The following is a 19514-nucleotide window of genomic DNA, read 5'->3' as shown; positions in this document are numbered from 1 at the left end:
CTTATTTTAGTATGCAACAGCGGAAGCTCTTAGTATTCACCTGAGAATAAACATGCTTTAAACGTCAACAAAAATGTTGGTGAGTTATAGGTTTAACCTATATATATCAAATCGTAACAATAGACCACAAGATTTCATATTTCAATACACATCCCATACATAGAGATAAAAATCATTCATATGGTGAACACCTGGTAATCGACATTAACAAGATGCATATATAAGAATATCCCCATCATTCCGGGACACCCTTCGGATATGATATAAATTTCGAAGTACTAAAGCATCCGGTACTTTGGATAGGGTTTGTTAGGCCCAATAGATCTATCTTTAGGATTCGCGTCAATTAGGGTGTCTGTTCTCTAATTCTTAGATTACCAGACTTAATAAAAAGGGGCATATTCGATTTTGATAATTCAACCATATAATGTAGTTTCACGTACTTGTGTCTATTTTGTAAATCATTTATAAAACCTACATGTATTCTCATCCCAAAAATATTAGATTTTAAAAGTGGGACTATAACTCACTTTCACAGATTTTTACTTCGTCGGGAAGTAAGACTTGGCCACTGGTTGATTCACGAACCTATAACAATATATACATATATATCAAAGTATGTTCAAAATATATTTACAATACTTTTAATATATTTTGATATTTTAAGTTTATTAAGTCAGCTGTCCTCGTTAGTAACCTACAACTAGTTGTCCACAGTTAGATGTACAGAAATAAATCGATAAATATTATCTTGAATCAATCCACGACCCAGTGTATACGTATCTCAGTATTGATCACAACTCAAACTATATATATTTTGGAATCAACCTCAACCCTGTATAGCTAACTCCAACATTCACATATAGAGTGTCTATGGTTGTTCCGAAATATATATAGATGTGTCGACATGATAGGTCGAAACATTGTATACGTGTCTATGGTATCTCAAGATTACATAATATACAATACAAGTTGATTAAGTTATGGTTGGAATAGATTTGTTACCAATTTTCACGTAGCTAAAATGAGAAAAATTATCCAATCTTGTTTTACCCATAACTTCTTCATTTTAAATCCGTTTTGAGTGAATCAAATTGCTATGGTTTCATATTGAACTCTATTTTATGAATCTAAACAGAAAAAGTATAGGTTTATAGTCGGAAAAATAAGTTACAAGTCATTTTTGTAAAGGTAGTCATTTCAGTCGAAAGAACGACGTCTAGATGACCATTTTAGAAAACATACTTCCACTTTGAGTTTAACCATAATTTTTGGATATAGTTTCATGTTCATAATAAAAATTATTTTCCCAGAATAACAACTTTTAAATCAAAGTTTATCATAGTTTTTAATTAACTAACCCAAAACAGCCCGCGGTGTTACTACGACGGCGTATATCCGATTTTATGGTGTTCATCGTGTTTCCAGGTTTTAAATCATTAAGTTAGCATATCATACAGATATAGAACATGTGTTTAGTTGATTTTAAAAGTCAAGTTAGAAGGATTAACTTTTATTTGCGAACAAGTTTAGAATTAACTAAACTATGTTCTAGTGATTACAAGTTTAAACCTTCGAATAAGATAGCTTTATATGTATGAATCGAATGATGTTATGAACATCATTACTACCTCAAGTTCCTTGTATAAACCTACTGGAAATGAGAAAAATATGTAACATCCCGCCTTTTTCTGGTTACTTTCCGTTTAACTATTTTAAAGTCCGTTATATATTTATAACATCTTTCGTTAATACGCGTTTTAAATTATCTCGATTAGGTAATTCACGCACCCGATTCAAACTTGAGGGACTAAAATTGACACGGGGTAAACTAGTTGACTAGGTCAACTAGTCCACCCCAATCACCACCATTCAACCATCTCAATCTCTCTCTTTCTCTCTAGCAAGAACACACACACAATTACCAAATTCATTCAATCATCATCTAAATTCGATCTAGGAGGCTTACAACAAAATAAATTACATATTCGTGATCCTCTCTTCATCCTCTTCATTTTGGTACCAACTTCATCTCGTTTGGGTAACATTTCTAAAACTCTAGATTTCTCTAAATTCGTGTTTTTGACTTGAAATGGTGTTAGTTAGTGTCTATGGCTCGTTGTGATGTCGTGTATATAATTTGTAGGCTCGATCTTGTTATTTGGTGTAACTAGCATGAACACTTGAAATGGGTTAGTTTAACCTTTGATTTTGAATGATAAAATGTGTTTAGATGTTAATGGTTGTGTGTTCAAAGTGTTAGTTACTTCATTAACTTCGTTTTGGTGTGTTGATTGACATGAAAACCTTACATTAACATGATTATTGGTTTTGAGATGTTGGTTAGGGTTTGATAAGCTTTATATGAACTTTGGATGTATCAAATGCTATGAAATATTGTTGATAAGTGTTTTGTTGCAACGTGTGTTTGATTACCTTCGAAACAGCATATCATACATGTAAATTGGTTACCCGAATCATGAAATGCGTTTTAGAACTTGAACCTTTGATTATGAACGTTTAATGCGGTTTTGGGTTGTTGTAGGTGTTAAATTACTTGTTGAAATGTGTCTAGTCGTTTTCTTCGTCAAATTACCTTCCCAACGGTATAAAATACTTGACTTGATTGTTTGCGGATCATAAATTGTGTTTATTTGGTTTTTGGTTCGTGCACTTAGGAGTTCTGCATCAGACTTGAAATCCAACCTGGACGCCTTCCAGATACTTGGACGCCGTCCCAGTATTCAAAGCTGGACGCCGTCCCAGCCTTCAAAACTGGACGCCGTCCAGAAAATCTGGACGCCGTCCAGATGCACTGGCAGGCTACTGTCCTCGTTGGTCATTTTACGGAAAAAGTTTGCTATGCTATGGACCTCCGATTCACATGTAACTTGTTCTAACATGCTCATATATGATTAAAAACCTCAGAAAAATAGTTCGGGACCCGACCCGAACGTGTTGACTTTTTCGTTGACTTTGACCGACCAAAGTTTGACTTTTTGTCAAACTTAACCAAATGATTATGCAACATTCCTAACTTGTTTCTATACTTGTATCTTGTATGAAACTTGACAAATTGATTCACATGCTACGTAATCGAGTCGTAACGAGCCATAGGACTAATTGAACATCTTTGACCTTTTGTGTTTACCGTTGTTGATACGACCTATTTGTTTAGGTCAAGACTAGCATTGTTCCTTGCACACGTTTACTTGTTGAAGTACTTTACTACTCGTGCACTCAAGGTGAGATCATAGTCCCACTTTTACTCTTTTTGAACTTACATTTGGGATGAGAAAACATAAACATTTCTTTTACTAAGTGAACACAAGTACAGGAAAACAAACATTCTACATACGAGTTTAGAACAAAATCCTCAATTCGATTATCATTAGTTACACTTGCCGGGTGTAAGCGAGAACTTATGTTGTATGGATCCATATAGGTTTGACAAACCCTCATTCAAACGGTTCGCTACCGTTTACGAATGAAATATATTTTCGAGAAACAGTATATGTTCTAGCACTAAGTGATGGGGTTCAATGGAAGGAATGTTAAGCATTGATAATTGGGTGCTCGTGAAACAAACTTTTGGAATGTATTACTATTATCTCGTTGTTGCAAATCTTGTGGTTCACTTGTACTTACTTACTCAAACCTATGATTTCACCAACGTTTTCGTTGACAGATTTCTATGTTTTTCTCAGGTCCTTGAACGATACATGATACATGCTTCCGCTCATTATTTTGATACCTGCATTGGATGTCGAGTATTTATGCATACATGGAGCGTCTTTTGGCTACTTTTAAATTGTGTCGCATAAGTTTCATTTGTACTTATAACTTTGTAACGTAACTTGTGGTGGAACTATTCTTGTAAACTTTGAACAATCTTTACATTTGAAATGAATGCGACATATCTTTTGGTCAAACGTTGTTTTAAAGACTTATGACCACGTGACGGGACCTAAGTAGACGGCGCCGTCAATGACGATTTTTTCGGGTCGCTACAGATGGTATCAGAACGTTGGTTGTAGGGATTTAGAGTTCATTGGTGTCAACCTCGAGTCATAGGGTACATTGGTGAGTCTAGACTACAACCGGCATATAGACTTGAAGTAGGAATTACTTGACTACTTGTGCATTTATACTCGAACGCTTCTACTCATATCTACTCTTAGTTCATCTTAATCTCACGTTGTTTAATTTGATTGACACGCCACCTTGACTATATGAAATGATGTCGAATGCACATATGAATCAGGGTAATTTAATTTCCGGGATTATATTACGGTGACTCATATGAACGTTCCGACATTGTGGCATAAAGAATTTAAGGCGAGTCGAGGAAAAACTTCTCTTTATCTTTATTCTATATCACGGTTAGTATTATTGAGAATACTAATCAATGATATTCTTGTGTCTTGAAGGAACAATGGCTCCTCGCCGTGCGCCACGCCGTGAAACTCCCGAACAAGCTCTACAACGCATGATAGCCACCGCCGTAGATGCGGCCATGGCCGGACACTCATCCAACAACAATAATAATAACAACCACAACAACAACAACAACAACAACAACAACAACAATGGAGCCGGTAACTCAAACGAAGGGTGCTCCTACAAATCCTTCATGGGGTGCAAACCTCACACTTTTGATGGAACCGGGGGACCAGTCGTGCTCACCCGATGGTTTGAGCAAACGGAAGCTGTCTTTAGCATAAGCGGTTGTCGGGACCAAGACAAGGTCAAATACTCCACTCACACCTTCGCCGGTGTCGCTCTTACATGGTGGAATACTTATATACAATCGGTGGGTACCGATGAAGCTCACGCCCTCTCTTGGGCCGACTTGAGAGAAAAGATGATTGTCGAATATTTCCCTCGTGAAGAAACCCGAAGGCTCGAACAAGAGCTAAGAACTTTAAAGGCGATCGGAAATGATCTCAAGGCTTATAATCAACGATTTTCCGAACTAGCCTTGATGTGCCCAAATCTTGTGAACCCCGAAGCTTTAAGGGTTGAACTTTACATGGATGGTCTTCTAAAGAGTATCAAACACGGAGTAATGTTATCCAAACCCACTAATCATCAAGAAGCTTTGAACATGGCCCGCAAATTGATAGAAACGGTTGACGAAATCGTAGTTCCGGCACCTAAGGCCGAGGATAAATCGGGCGGCAACAAAAGAAAGTGGGAACCCTCCCAATCAAGCAACAACAACCTTGCTAAGAAGCCTTACACCTCCGACGGCAAGAAGGGTTATGCCGGAAACCTACCTCTTTGCAACAAATGCAACAAACATCACTTTGGTGAATGTGGCAAGTTAATTTGCCACCGGTGCCAAGGAGTTGGTCATAAGGCCAATGAGTGTAAAAGTGTTGCCCCCATCGCTCGAAAGGGGCCCAATGCACCAAAAACGGGCACTTATTATGAATGTGGCCAAATAGGCCATTATAGAAATGCATGCCCGAAGAGGAAAGATAACCCCAATACGCGCGGTCGAGCTTTCAACATCAACACCGAGGAAGCCCGAGATGATAATGAATTAGTCACGGGTACGTTTCTTCTCAACAACACTTATGTTACTTGTTTATTCGATTCGGGTGCCGATAAGAGTTTTGTATCCAAGACTTTGACTCATTCTTTTAATACTCCACCACGTCCCCTAGATACCACTTATACCATTGAAGTGGCTAACGGGAAACTATTAAGTGCCGACACATATTACCGGGGGTGTACGTTAAACATTTTGGGTAAGGAATTTGAAATTGACTTGATACCCATGGAACTAGGAAGCTTTGATGTAATAATCGGTATGAATTGGTTAGTCAAAACGAAATCTCACATCCTTTGTGATCTTAACGCAATCCGAATTCCTACCGAGAATGGTGAACCTTTGATTGTTTATGGGGATAAGAGTTGCACCAGACTCAACCTCGTTTCGTGCCTTAAAGTTAGAAAACTACTCCGTAAGGGTTGTTTTGCGATCCTTGCCCACGTTAAGAAAGTCGAGTCCGATGAGACGCATATCGATGATGTACCAATTGTTAGTGACTTTTCCGATGTATTTCCCCACGAATTGCCGGGTCTTCCACCTCATCGACCGGTTGAATTCCAAATCGATCTTATTCCGGGAGCCGCACCCGTAGCACGTACACCATATAGACTCGCTCCATCCGAAATGCAAGAATTGCAAAGTCAAATCCAAGAACTACTTGACCGTGGTTTTATCCAACCTAGCCATTCACCATGGGGCGCTCCGATTTTGTTTGTTAAAAAGAAAGACGGATCCCTACGAATGTGCATTGACTATCGTGAACTAAACAAATTGACGGTTAAGAACCGATATCCTCTTCCTCGCATCGATGACCTCTTTGATCAATTACAAGGGTCTTGTGTATATTCAAAAATCGATCTCCGCTCGGGTTATCATCAATTAAGGGTTAAGGGGGAAGATGTCTTCAAAACCGCTTTCCGGACTCGTTATGGTAGTTATGAATTCCTTGTCATGCCATTTGATCTCACTAACGCACCGGCGGTGTTCATGGATCTTATGAACCGCGTGTACAAACCGTATCTCGATAAATTCATTATCGTGTTCATCGATGACATATTGATCTATTCTAAAAATGAAGAAGAGCACGAACAACATCTTCGACTTGTGCTTGAACTCTTGAGACAAGAACGACTTTATGCCAAATTCTCCAAGTGTGAATTTTGGTTAAAGGAAGTTCAATTTCTTGGTCATGTTGTAAGTGATCAAGGTATTAAAGTCGATCCCACGAAAATCGAAGCCATTAGTAAATGGGAGACTCCTACTACTCCTACTCACATTCGTCAGTTCTTGGGTCTCGCCGGGTACTATCGTAGATTCATCGAAAACTTCTCTTTGGTTGCACGTCCTCTAACCGCATTGACTCACAAGGGAAAGAAATTCATTTGGGCGACCGAACATGAATCTGCATTCCAAATCTTGAAAACGAAGCTAACCACCGCTCCTATCTTGTCACTTCCCGAAGGCAATGATGACTTTGTTGTATATTGCGATGCCTCGAAACATGGTTTTGGGTGTGTATTGATGCAACGAACGAAAGTCATTGCTTATGCTTCTCGACAACTCAAAATTCATGAACGAAACTATACGACACATGATCTCGAACTCGGAGCCGTTGTCTTTGCACTTAAAATGTGGAGACACTATCTTTATGGAACTAAGAGTACTATCTTCACCGATCACAAAAGCCTTCAACACATCTTCGATCAAAAGCAACTAAACATGAGACAACGAAGGTGGATTGAAACCTTAAACGATTACGATTGCGAGCTTCGTTACCATCCCAGGAAGGCAAATGTAGTAGCCGATGCCTTAAGTCGAAAAGAAAGAGCGGTGCCTCTTCGTGTCCGAGCCTTAAACATCACCATCCACACAAACCTTAATAGCCAAATTCGGGTAGCCCAAGATGAGGCTCTCAAGGATGAAAACCTTTTGAAAGGACCCGTCCTAATCCATCCGGACGAAGTCCGTATCGATTATAAACGATTCACAATAGTTGATTACATCGCGAGGTATTTGACCTCTATATGATACATTTTACAAACATTGCATTCGTTTTTGAAAAGACAATATTTCATTACATCGAAAGTTGACGGCATGCATACCATTTTATAATATATCTAACTATAACTGATTTAATAATAATCTTGATGATCTCAACGATTCGAATGCAACGTCTTTTGAAATATGTCATGAATGACTCCAAGTAATATCTTTAAAATGAGCAATTACACAGCGGAAGATTTCTTTCGTACCTGAGAATAAACATGCTTTAAAGTGTCAACCAAAAGGTTGGTGAGTTCATTAGTTTAACATAAATAATCATTTCCATCTCCATTGATTAAGTCGACTACGAACCCATCAGATGAATTAAGGATGGCTGATTGATTTATTCATTCTGATGATGTTGCTTCCGGAGTTTAGATGACTATCCATTCGGAATAACTGTCGAGATAACTATCGGAATAGCTGTCGGAATTCGAGGGATTCGAACTGGTTGAGGGATTCATCTCGTACGATCAGATGAAGTATTTTTGATAAGAAATAGATTATAAGATGTAGATTAGTACCCTGCAATACATAATTTACATATGCATATATAATACTAAAATCCCATAAGTTACGGAGGAATCTACGGAAGTTGTCAGACAAAGTTACAGTAACAGATACGCTAAAATATGAATTAGTAGATACGCTAAGATATGAATTTTGTCTATACACTATTCATGCAGTCAATGCAATAAGATGTGTCTAGACTAAGAATAATAAGCAGGTAATTTACTAAGGATGATAAACAAATGATTTCTGACAAAAATGATAAGCAAAACTTTTGACATGCAGACACGGTCGAAGTCCAAACTCACTAATGCATCTAAACAACTATCAGTTAGACACACCTATGCAAGACATGGTTCGCTAAGACCACCGCTCTGATACCAACTGAAAGGACCCGTCCTAATCCATCCGGACGAAGTCCGTATCGATTATAAACGATTCACAATAGTTGATTACATCGCGAGGTATTTGACCTCTATATGATACATTTTACAAACATTGCATTCGTTTTTGAAAAGACAATATTTCATTACATCGAAAGTTGACGGCATGCATACCATTTTATAATATATCTAACTATAACTGATTTAATAATAATCTTGATGATCTCAACGATTCGAATGCAACGTCTTTTGAAATATGTCATGAATGACTCCAAGTAATATCTTTAAAATGAGCAATTACACAGCGGAAGATTTCTTTCGTACCTGAGAATAAACATGCTTTAAAGTGTCAACCAAAAGGTTAGTGAGTTCATTAGTTTAACATAAATAATCATTTCCATCATTTTAATAGACCACAAGATTTTCATTTTCATTGCTCATAGATAATACGTCCCGTGCATAGAGACAAAAATCATTCATATGGATTGAACACCTGGTAACTGACATTCACAATATACATATAAGAATATCCCCATCATTCCGGGATCCTCCCTCGGACATGATATAAATTTCGAAGTACTAAAACATCCGGTACTTTGGATGGGGCTTGTTGGGCCCGATAGATCTATCTTTAGAGTTCGCGTCAATTAGGGTGTCTGTTCCCTAATTCTTAGATTACCAGACTTAATAAAAAGGGGCATATTCGATTTCGATCATTCAACCATATAATGTAGTTTCGATTACTTGTGTCTATTTTGTAAAACAGTTATAAAAACAGCGCATGTATTCTCAGTCCCAAAAATATATAGTGCAAAAGCATTTAAAAAGGGATTAATGAAACTCACTATACTGTATTTTGTAGTAAAAATACATACGGCGTTATTGAACAATGCAGGGTTGGCCTCGGATTCACGAACCTATATCATTTATATATTTATTAACACATATAATCGTAATCGAACAAATTGATATATTCTATCCTAGCTTATATATTTTATATATTTAATTTGTGTATATATTTAAAATGATTAATATTTATATCATTATATTAATATCTATATATGATTAGTATTATATCAAAAATATTTAATTTGTTATATATGAATATTTATATAAAAACGTTAATATGAACAATACATACATATATGTAATATTAATAAAAGTATATTTTTATATACAAAATATTTATTTGGTAACATATTATCAATAACGGTAATAAAAGTTGTATTTGCTTATAAAGATAATAATACTACTACTTATGATAATAATAAAAATAATAATGATATTCTTACTAAAAATGATTCTTTTAATAATACTATAGTTGTTATAATAATAAAAATGCTAATGATACTATTAGTAAAAATGATAATAAAGATAATAGTATAGTTGTAATAATAATAATAATAATAATAATAATAATAATAATAATAATAATAATAATAATAATAATAATAATAATAATATTAATAATAATAATAATAATAATAATATTAATAATAATACTAATAATAATAATAATAATAATAATAATAATAATAATAATAATAATAATAATAATAATAATAATAATAATAATAATAATAATAATAAAAAGGCTACCTTAATGTAATAAGTCTTAAAAAATAATAAATGCATCAGTCCGGACTCGAACCCGAGACCTCTCGCTCAACAATAACACCACTAACCATCTGAAATGTCACGTTTTTCTTAAGTAACATTTAATCTAATTTTTCTTATAACTCGTCTTCCTCAGCTCCTTTCGGCCCAACAAGCAATAGCCCAATCATTAGAAGTCCATGGCACAAATTCTTTTACAAATCCACGGCCCAACTGACAATGAAGAACTCGGCCCAACAACTTCTTCTTACCCAATATACACAAGCCCAATAATCAGTTTATCAAGACTGCTTTTATTTAAAAAAAAATAAATGCACTTGTCTAGATTCGAACCCTGGTCCTTTCGTTTACACACAAACTCCCAGAACCACTCCTCCATTCTCGTTTTCCTGGTCTTATTAGTATCCTAATCTTTTTAACCCTATACATTCTGTTTCCTTCTTATTCCTCATTTATATTGCAACGCCATCATCTATGATTATCTTCACCATCAATATTTATTATCATTATCATCCGTATCCTCTATCATCAAAATGTCATCATCATGTACATCACTCATCATCATCATTATTTATATCATCGTCATCTTCCTAATCATATGCTTCACTATCATCAATCCTTTTAAAATATTGATAAGCGTGTTTAGCCTAATAAAAAAAATTCATCTACTTATGATCTAATCCATAACACAGCAAAAAGGAATATATTGAACGTCGCTATAACTATCCCAATGGTCGGCCATCAAGTGTTCCACTTGATACATATTATAGTTTTCTATATTAAATATTTTCCAAGACATAAAAGCACTAGATAAAGTAGCTAGGATAGTGGATTACTTTATAAATGGTGGTTCAAAATAAGATGCTGCATGTGTTGGGTTCGGATCAGCAGCACTTCAGCTGTAGTAGGCGATGTAATGGTAAAGTTCTCGACACCAATAAGGAAACAGAAAAAGAAAAAGATCGTAGGTATATGATGGTTTCCAGAAAATAGAAACCAAGCATAAGTAACAGTAACGTAAGTGGGTTTTGGATGGTGTAGTTTGTGATGGTTTCTATTGTTGGTTGTTGAAAACAGAAAGAACTAGATAGTAGCAATGCAACGTGGTAGATGTGCTGTAAATAGAAGGCGTATTCAGCATCTGGTGCTTGATAGTTTGAGATGGTGATTCGAGCAACAAAAAAAAAAATAAAGTGGGTTTGTACAGTGAGGGTTGATGATGGGTTCATGGTGGCGTTAGAAAGTGAAAGACGGTTTCAACCAACAGTAGTGGTGATCGTGGGTTGCCTGAGGGTGTAGTCGAGCAACAGTGAACCATCGTACATCAAAGGTGGTGGGTTGTGTTTGTGGGTTTGGGTTTGATAAGGAAAACAGAAATAGTAGTAATGGGTTTTTGGGTTGTTGTTTCATTTGTCTAAAACAGAATCAAATAAGAAACAACAACAAACTAACAGTAACATAGCAGCGTGAGGTGGTGATATTCGATTATAAATAGAAATAAAGCAGCTGTAGCTGCTAGCTTGATCGACGAAGTGTTGACAGCTGAACAGAAATATAAATCGTAGTTAGTTGTTGCAGCAAGAAACCGAAACAAATTATACGGTGAGAGTGTCGATGTGGTGGAAGTTTGGGTGATGGTGGATGGTTCAAGTTGGGAGAGGGTGATCGAATGGCTACATCTATGGTAGTTTGGGTGGTGTTAGGTTAATAATAGAATATGGCCGGTTGTGAGTTTTTGGAGCTCGACAAGAACAAAAAAAATGCAACAGGAGAAATAAAGCACAAAGCATACTTTTGTGGTGTGTTCTCTATATGGTGATATATATATATATATATATTAATATTAATATATAATCTATATGATAAAAGAATGTAAAAAGGAAAACAGCTGTGTTACCTAAATAATTCTCACATTTAAAAAAAAATATCATATTTAATAATAAAGCAAAGTAATCGTGTGACAACAATAAGTCTGAGATATTTGTTGCCGACAGTCTCAACTGGATATAATATCGTGTCCATTGCTAAACAGTTAATACATAAAAGTGTCCCTAAAAATCCCAAATTTTTAGATTAAATATATTTAATTATTTCACTCATCAACTGTTTGAAACCTGATCAAAAAGGTTCGATAATTATTTATTTTCTGTTTCAATTTATATGTACGGAGTACTAATATTTAAACTTAAAAAGGTAAAAATATTTTTAACAAATGTAACATCTTCGTAATCGATTTACAGTTCAACTTTTATTTTAGTCCTTCATAAACATGTAATATATCTATATTAAAACTAACGAAACATCAACTGAGTGTTACTGACATTTACTAATTTGGCTAGAAATCATTCATTTTCAATATGCACATTCTATATATATATATATATCAAATCTTAATTAACAAGTTTAAGTATATTAATTATATTCTTTTAAACAACTAAATATAATATTATATAATTACAAGTAATATTTATATATATATATATTTTTATATATATTATTATATATATATTTAAATATATATGTAACTATTTACAAATAGTTGTTCGTGAATCGTCGAGAATAGTCGGAGGTTAAATGCATCCATATAATAGTTCAATAATTTTGAGACTCAGTCTAACAGACTTTGCTTATCGTGTCGGAAATATATAAAGATTAAGTTTAAATTTGGTCGGAAATTCCGGGTCATCACAGTACCTACCCGTTAAAGAAATTTCGTCCCGAAATTTGAGTGAGGTGGTCATGACTAACAATAAAAATGTTTTCATGACAAATATGAGTTGATAAGTTGAGTTTTATCATTATTGACTAATATAGATAAAACGATTCGATTAGATGAAGTGTACGAATGAAGCTGTCACAACAGATTGAGATAGAGATTTAACTTTTGACGTAGTCACGGTGAAAATTAGAAAATAAAGTGCGTCTTAGCTTTTGACGTTGTCTTGGTTGAATTCCGGAATTCAAGGGATTTTAAAGAAAATCTTCGAAATCTAAAAGATTTGATTCTTCGGCGAGTAAGGAGATTAAGATCTCTATAATTAAATACGGTGATCTGCCTCAATTACTCTATCAGATCACCTCGATTACTCTGTCTGATATTTCCACTATAAATTAAGCTCTTCCGTTCCATTATTCTCACCATTCCTATACTTTCTTTCTTAGTTCATACTTCCAATAAGATTGTGAAAATACTTAATCCCGTTCTAATCCTTGATATTTTTCTAATTATCATTTCTGTCATCCTTCTTTTCAATCTTCCACAAGAAAAATCTGTTTACCTCTACTGTTACCTTGGGGTGATACTATTCTTAATTATACCGTGTCTTTATATTGCTATTCGTATTAATATCCATAGTTTGTAATCTCCGTATTGTTATAGGGCTTTATATTCTCCCTTATATTTAGGAGTCTCTGCTTCAGTCTTCTATAATCATTGTCATTCACAGTTAATGCTCTCTCTTATTTGCTGCGATTTATACCCCATTTCTATTTCGGAGTTTCATGCTTTTGTTTTCTTTTCGCAAGTAATGGTCCAGAATTCGTAAGTATGGGGTTTCGAATAAACTTAATGTTCTAAATGAGAATGAACGTAATAGCACGATTTGATTTGTCAAATTACCAGAATCACTGAGAATAGAACTATCAAGAATATATTTTCTTGATATGTTCAGAAGTTAATCAGAATGAAAGAGTTATGTAACATGGCACATGATGACGTTATAATCTGTGAATCATCATGTTTCATTTAGAAACTCAGCATGACTTACTGTAATATAATCACGTTGATCAAGTGTCATTATATTATACTAACTCATGCTTCAGTTCCCAACATTACTTCAATAACATTCATATTTTAAGCTCGAAAGTTTACAAAATATAGAAACTAACAGTTTCTATAGGATGTAACACTGATAGCACGAAGAGATTAATGATTTCAGATAAGAATAATTATAAAAATATCTTCAGAAATATGGAGGATATTTATAATGAAAGATACGATAATATCTTTGAATATCTAAGATCAGAGGATGATGGAGCCTATTGTCCGCAAGGGTGTAGAGTAAGGAGCAAGATTTTCGCTAAAGACTTCAGCAGGCATTGAATTATTTAGATTCTTTGAAGTCAAACTTATTCTTTGTGATTTGTCCATGGTTTCCTTCATAGTTTCGCATAATCCGCTTTTCGGTACTAAATTTTCTATTGAGTGTTTCCAATACTCCATTCTTTATCATCAACTTTTGACTATTGAGGTCATTTACAGTTTTTGTTGCTTCATTCAACTTTTCAAAATTCAGAGTATAGATTCGCAGGCTGGGTGCTTTTCAGAATTTCAGAATGGAAGATCATAATTCTAAGAGATAAATGTTATATGGATACATATAACTGTTGATGTGAAAACGTTGCGAGACTCACAATACAGATTTGCTGATTCCCGGTAATTGGTATGGCAATTCTTGTTAAAAGATGCGGATGAGTACATGATGAGACTTCAATAGATAAATATAATGATTTGTTGGAGGGATTTAAACTAAGGAGCTACAAGGTTGCTGGTACATCTGCTGGTAATATGGTGGAATATAAAAGGTTCCCTGATAACAATAAAAGAGCACACATATATATCAAATTTATAATAAGGTCATTTCGAACGAAAAGTCGAAGTTGACTTGTTGGAGCTGTGACAAATTTGGCTAATTTTGAAAAAAAAATTACAATGTTATTTTCGGTAGTAACAATGCCAAAGGAGCTAGCACAGACACGTGTTAAACGTTTACTCAGGTTCCGAGTGTTTTTAGGTACGTAATTTTATGCATCAATCTTTTCTTCCGTAGATGAAGTGCGGTTGACTCATCCTCTCGATTGAGGTGTTTTCAAGAATCATGAAAGGTTTGAACGCAGAATGTAATCGTGAAGATACAGATGAGGTTTAAGACGAAATCAAGTGGCAAACTTGAAGAATTGTTTAGTTTCATATGTTATAATCAATATTTTAATTCATTTTAATTATCCAATGTTATTAGTCCACAATCGATAGTCCACGGTTGACAGTCCAATAATTCATATATAATTTAATATATAATATTCGAATTAATTAATATGTATCGTGACTCGTATTCGTCTCAGACTCGATCACAACTCAAAGTATATATATTATTATAGAATCAACCTCAACCCTGTATAGCTAACTCCCGCATTACTGCATATAGAGTGTCTATGGTGATTCCAAATAATATATATAGATGCGTCGATATGATATGTCAAAACCTTAAATACGTGTCCCGATATTTAAAGTGCGTAAAATAAATACAGGAATTAAATGACGATAAATAAAATGCGTAAAGTAAATAACAGAAATTAAATGACGATAATTAAAATTGCGAGAATGTAAATTGCGATAATTAAAATGCGATAAATAAATAAATTGCGATAAATAAATTGCAATAAATAAATGTAATCAGTTATCTAGAAATAGTTAGCTGGAACAATTAGCGTGGATTCTTAACAAAGTTTAATATTGTTAATTAGTCTGTTTCTAATCAATTTTTTTTTTATTGTGTCCATTATTTCTTCATTATGCCACTTATTGGATTCTGATAGGTCAAAATCCAAATATGAAATTGAATTTGAATGAAAATAGTTATTCTTTGGTGAACGGATACGGATATCGGTGATTGTAAGTAGGATAGTAAATGACTGTTGAATCGGCTTCAAAGAACGTACAATATAACTTATTAATGTGAAATTTAAATAGTCCTCGGGTATTACCTACCCGTTAAAATATTTTCACCATTAACAGTTTGTACAAGAGAATCTTTAATTACAATCTTTATGAAAACATATATACATATATATTTTCTTCAGATGTATTCATGGATTTAATGAGTTAATATAATTTTAAATTCATTTGCTTTTCGGTTGGAACTAGAATAAATAATCTTTAAAACTTTAGAGATTACATATTCGATATGTCGAACGAAGATCATACTCAAAGTACAAATGATGATATTGAAGCATGGATTGTTGATGGTACTGGTGCTGTTATTGATTGTACTATTGGTGCCGGTGATGTTGCTGAAGCTGGTACATTTTGCACCATATTCTCCGAATTGATTATTCGAGCGCGAAGCTCGTTGACTTCTTCGATTACTCCGGGATGATTGTTGGTCGAAACGAGCGGATGAATAAGGTTTAGAATTCTGAGATAGTATATGATCGTGATGAGATACTCTGGAAATGAGAGAGAAAATAGTGTCTCGAACAGGTTCGCCGGTAAGCGCCTCAGGTTCATTGTCAAGAGGTGAATTCGGTTGGTGGAAGGGATCGCCTTCTTCGCATCTCCATTGATTAAGTCGACTACGAACCCATCAGATGAATTAAGGATGGCTGATTGATTTATTCATTCTGATGATGTTGCTTCCGGAGTTTAGATGACTATCCATTCGGAATAACTGTCGAGATAACTATCGGAATAGCTGTCGGAATTCGAGGGATTCGAACTGGTTGAGGGATTCATCTCGTACGATCAGATGAAGTATTTTTGATAAGAAATAGATTATAAGATGTAGATTAGTACCCTGCAATACATAATTTACATATGCATATATAATACTAAAATCCCATAAGTTACGGAGGAATCTACGGAAGTTGTCAGACAAAGTTACAGTAACAGATACGCTAAAATATGAATTAGTAGATACGCTAAGATATGAATTTTGTCTATACACTATTCATGCAGTCAATGCAATAAGATGTGTCTAGACTAAGAATAATAAGCAGGTAATTTACTAAGGATGATAAACAAATGATTTCTGACAAAAATGATAAGCAAAACTTTTGACATGCAGACACGGTCGAAGTCCAAACTCACTAATGCATCTAAACAACTATCAGTTAGACACACCTATGCAAGACATGGTTCGCTAAGACCACCGCTCTGATACCAACTGAAAGGACCCATCCTAATCCATCCGGAGGAAGTCCGTATCGATTATAAACGATTCACAATAGTTGATTACATCGCGAGGTATTTGACCTCTATATGATACATTTTACAAACATTGCATTCGTTTTTGAAAAGACAATATTTCATTACATCGAAAGTTGACGGCATGCATACCATTTTATAATATATCTAACTATAACTGATTTAATAATAATCTTGATGATCTCAACGATTCGAATGCAACGTCTTTTGAAATATGTCATGAATGACTCCAAGTAATATCTTTAAAATGAGCAATTACACAGCGGAAGATTTCTTTCGTACCTGAGAATAAACATGCTTTAAAGTGTCAACCAAAAGGTTGGTGAGTTCATTAGTTTAACATAAATAATCATTTCCATCATTTTAATAGACCACAAGATTTTCATTTTCATTGCTCATAGATAATACGTCCCGTGCATAGAGACAAAAATCATTCATATGGATTGAACACCTGGTAACCGACATTCACAATATACATATAAGAATATCCCCATCATTCCGGGATCCTCCCTCGGACATGATATAAATTTCGAAGTACTAAAACATCCGGTACTTTGGATGGGGCTTGTTGGGCCCGATAGATCTATCTTTAGAGTTCGCGTCAATTAGGGTGTCTGTTCCCTAATTCTTAGATTACCAGACTTAATAAAAAGGGGCATATTCGATTTCGATCATTCAACCATATAATGTAGTTTCGATTACTTGTGTCTATTTTGTAAAACAGTTATAAAAACAGCGCATGTATTCTCAGTCCCAAAAATATATAGTGCAAAAGCATTTAAAAAGGGATTAATGAAACTCACTATACTGTATTTTGTAGTAAAAATACATACGGCGTTATTGAACAATGCAGGGTTGGCCTCGGATTCACGAACCTATATCATTTATATATTTATTAACACATATAATCGTAATCGAACAAATTGATATATTCTATCCTAGTTTATATATTTTATATATTTAATTTGTGTATATATTTAAAATGATTAATATTTATATCATTATATTAATATCTATATATGATTAGTATTATATCAAAAATATTTAATTTGTTATATATGAATATTTATATAAAAACGTTAATATGAACAATACATACATATATGTAATATTAATAAAAGAATATTTTTATATACAAAATATTTATTTGGTAACATATTATCAATAACGGTAATAAAAGTTGTATTTGCTTATAAAGATAATAATACTACTACTTATGATAATAATAAAAATAATAATGATATTCTTACTAAAAATGATTCTTTTAATAATACTATAGTTGTTATAATAATAAAAATGCTAATGATACTATTAGTAAAAATGATAATAAAGATAATAGTATAGTTGTAATAATAATAATAATAATAATAATAATAATAATAATAATAATAATAATAATAATAATAATAATATTAATAATATTAATAATAATAATAATATTAATAATAATACTAATAATAATAATAATAATAATAATAATAATAATAATAATAATAATAATAATAATAATAATAATAATAATAATAATAATAATAATAATAATAATAATAATAAAAAGGCTACCTTAATGTAATAAGTCTTAAAAAATAATAAATGCATCAGTCCGGACTCGAACCCGAGACCTCTCGCTCAACAATAACACCACTAACCATCTGAAATGTCACGTTTTTCTTAAGTAACATTTAATCTAATTTTTCTTATAACTCGTCTTCCTCAGCTCCTTTCGGCCCAACAAGCAATAGCCCAATCATTAGAAGTCCATGGCACAAATTCTTTTACAAATCCACGGCCCAACTGACAATGAAGAACTCGGCCCAACAACTTCTTCTTACCCAATATACACAAGCCCAATAATCAGTTTATCAAGACTGCTTTTATTTAAAAAAAAATAAATGCACTTGTCTAGATTCGAACCCTGGTCCTTTCGTTTACACACAAACTCCCAGAACCACTCCTCCATTCTCGTTTTCCTGGTCTTATTAGTATCCTAATCTTTTTAACCCTATACATTCTGTTTCCTTCTTCTTCCTCATTTATATTGCAACGCCATCATCTATGATTATCTTCACCATCAATATTTATTATCATTATCATCCGTATCCTCTATCATCAAAATGTCATCATCATGTACATCACTCATCATCATCATTATTTATATCATCGTCATCTTCCTAATCATATGCTTCACTATCATCAATCCTTTTAAAATATTGATAAGCGTGTTTAGCCTAATAAAAAAAATTCATCTACTTATGATCTAATCCATAACACAGCAAAAAGGAATATATTGAACGTCGCTATAACTATCCCAATGGTCGGCCATCAAGTGTTCCACTTGATACATATTATAGTTTTCTATATTAAATATTTTCCAAGACATAAAAGCACTAGATAAAGTAGCTAGGATAGTGGATTACTT

This window comes from Rutidosis leptorrhynchoides, chromosome 2, assembly GCF_046630445.1.
Source record: "Rutidosis leptorrhynchoides isolate AG116_Rl617_1_P2 chromosome 2, CSIRO_AGI_Rlap_v1, whole genome shotgun sequence".
Taxonomy (NCBI): Eukaryota; Viridiplantae; Streptophyta; class Magnoliopsida; order Asterales; family Asteraceae; genus Rutidosis; species Rutidosis leptorrhynchoides.
Note: the sequence above shows the minus strand (reverse complement) of the source record.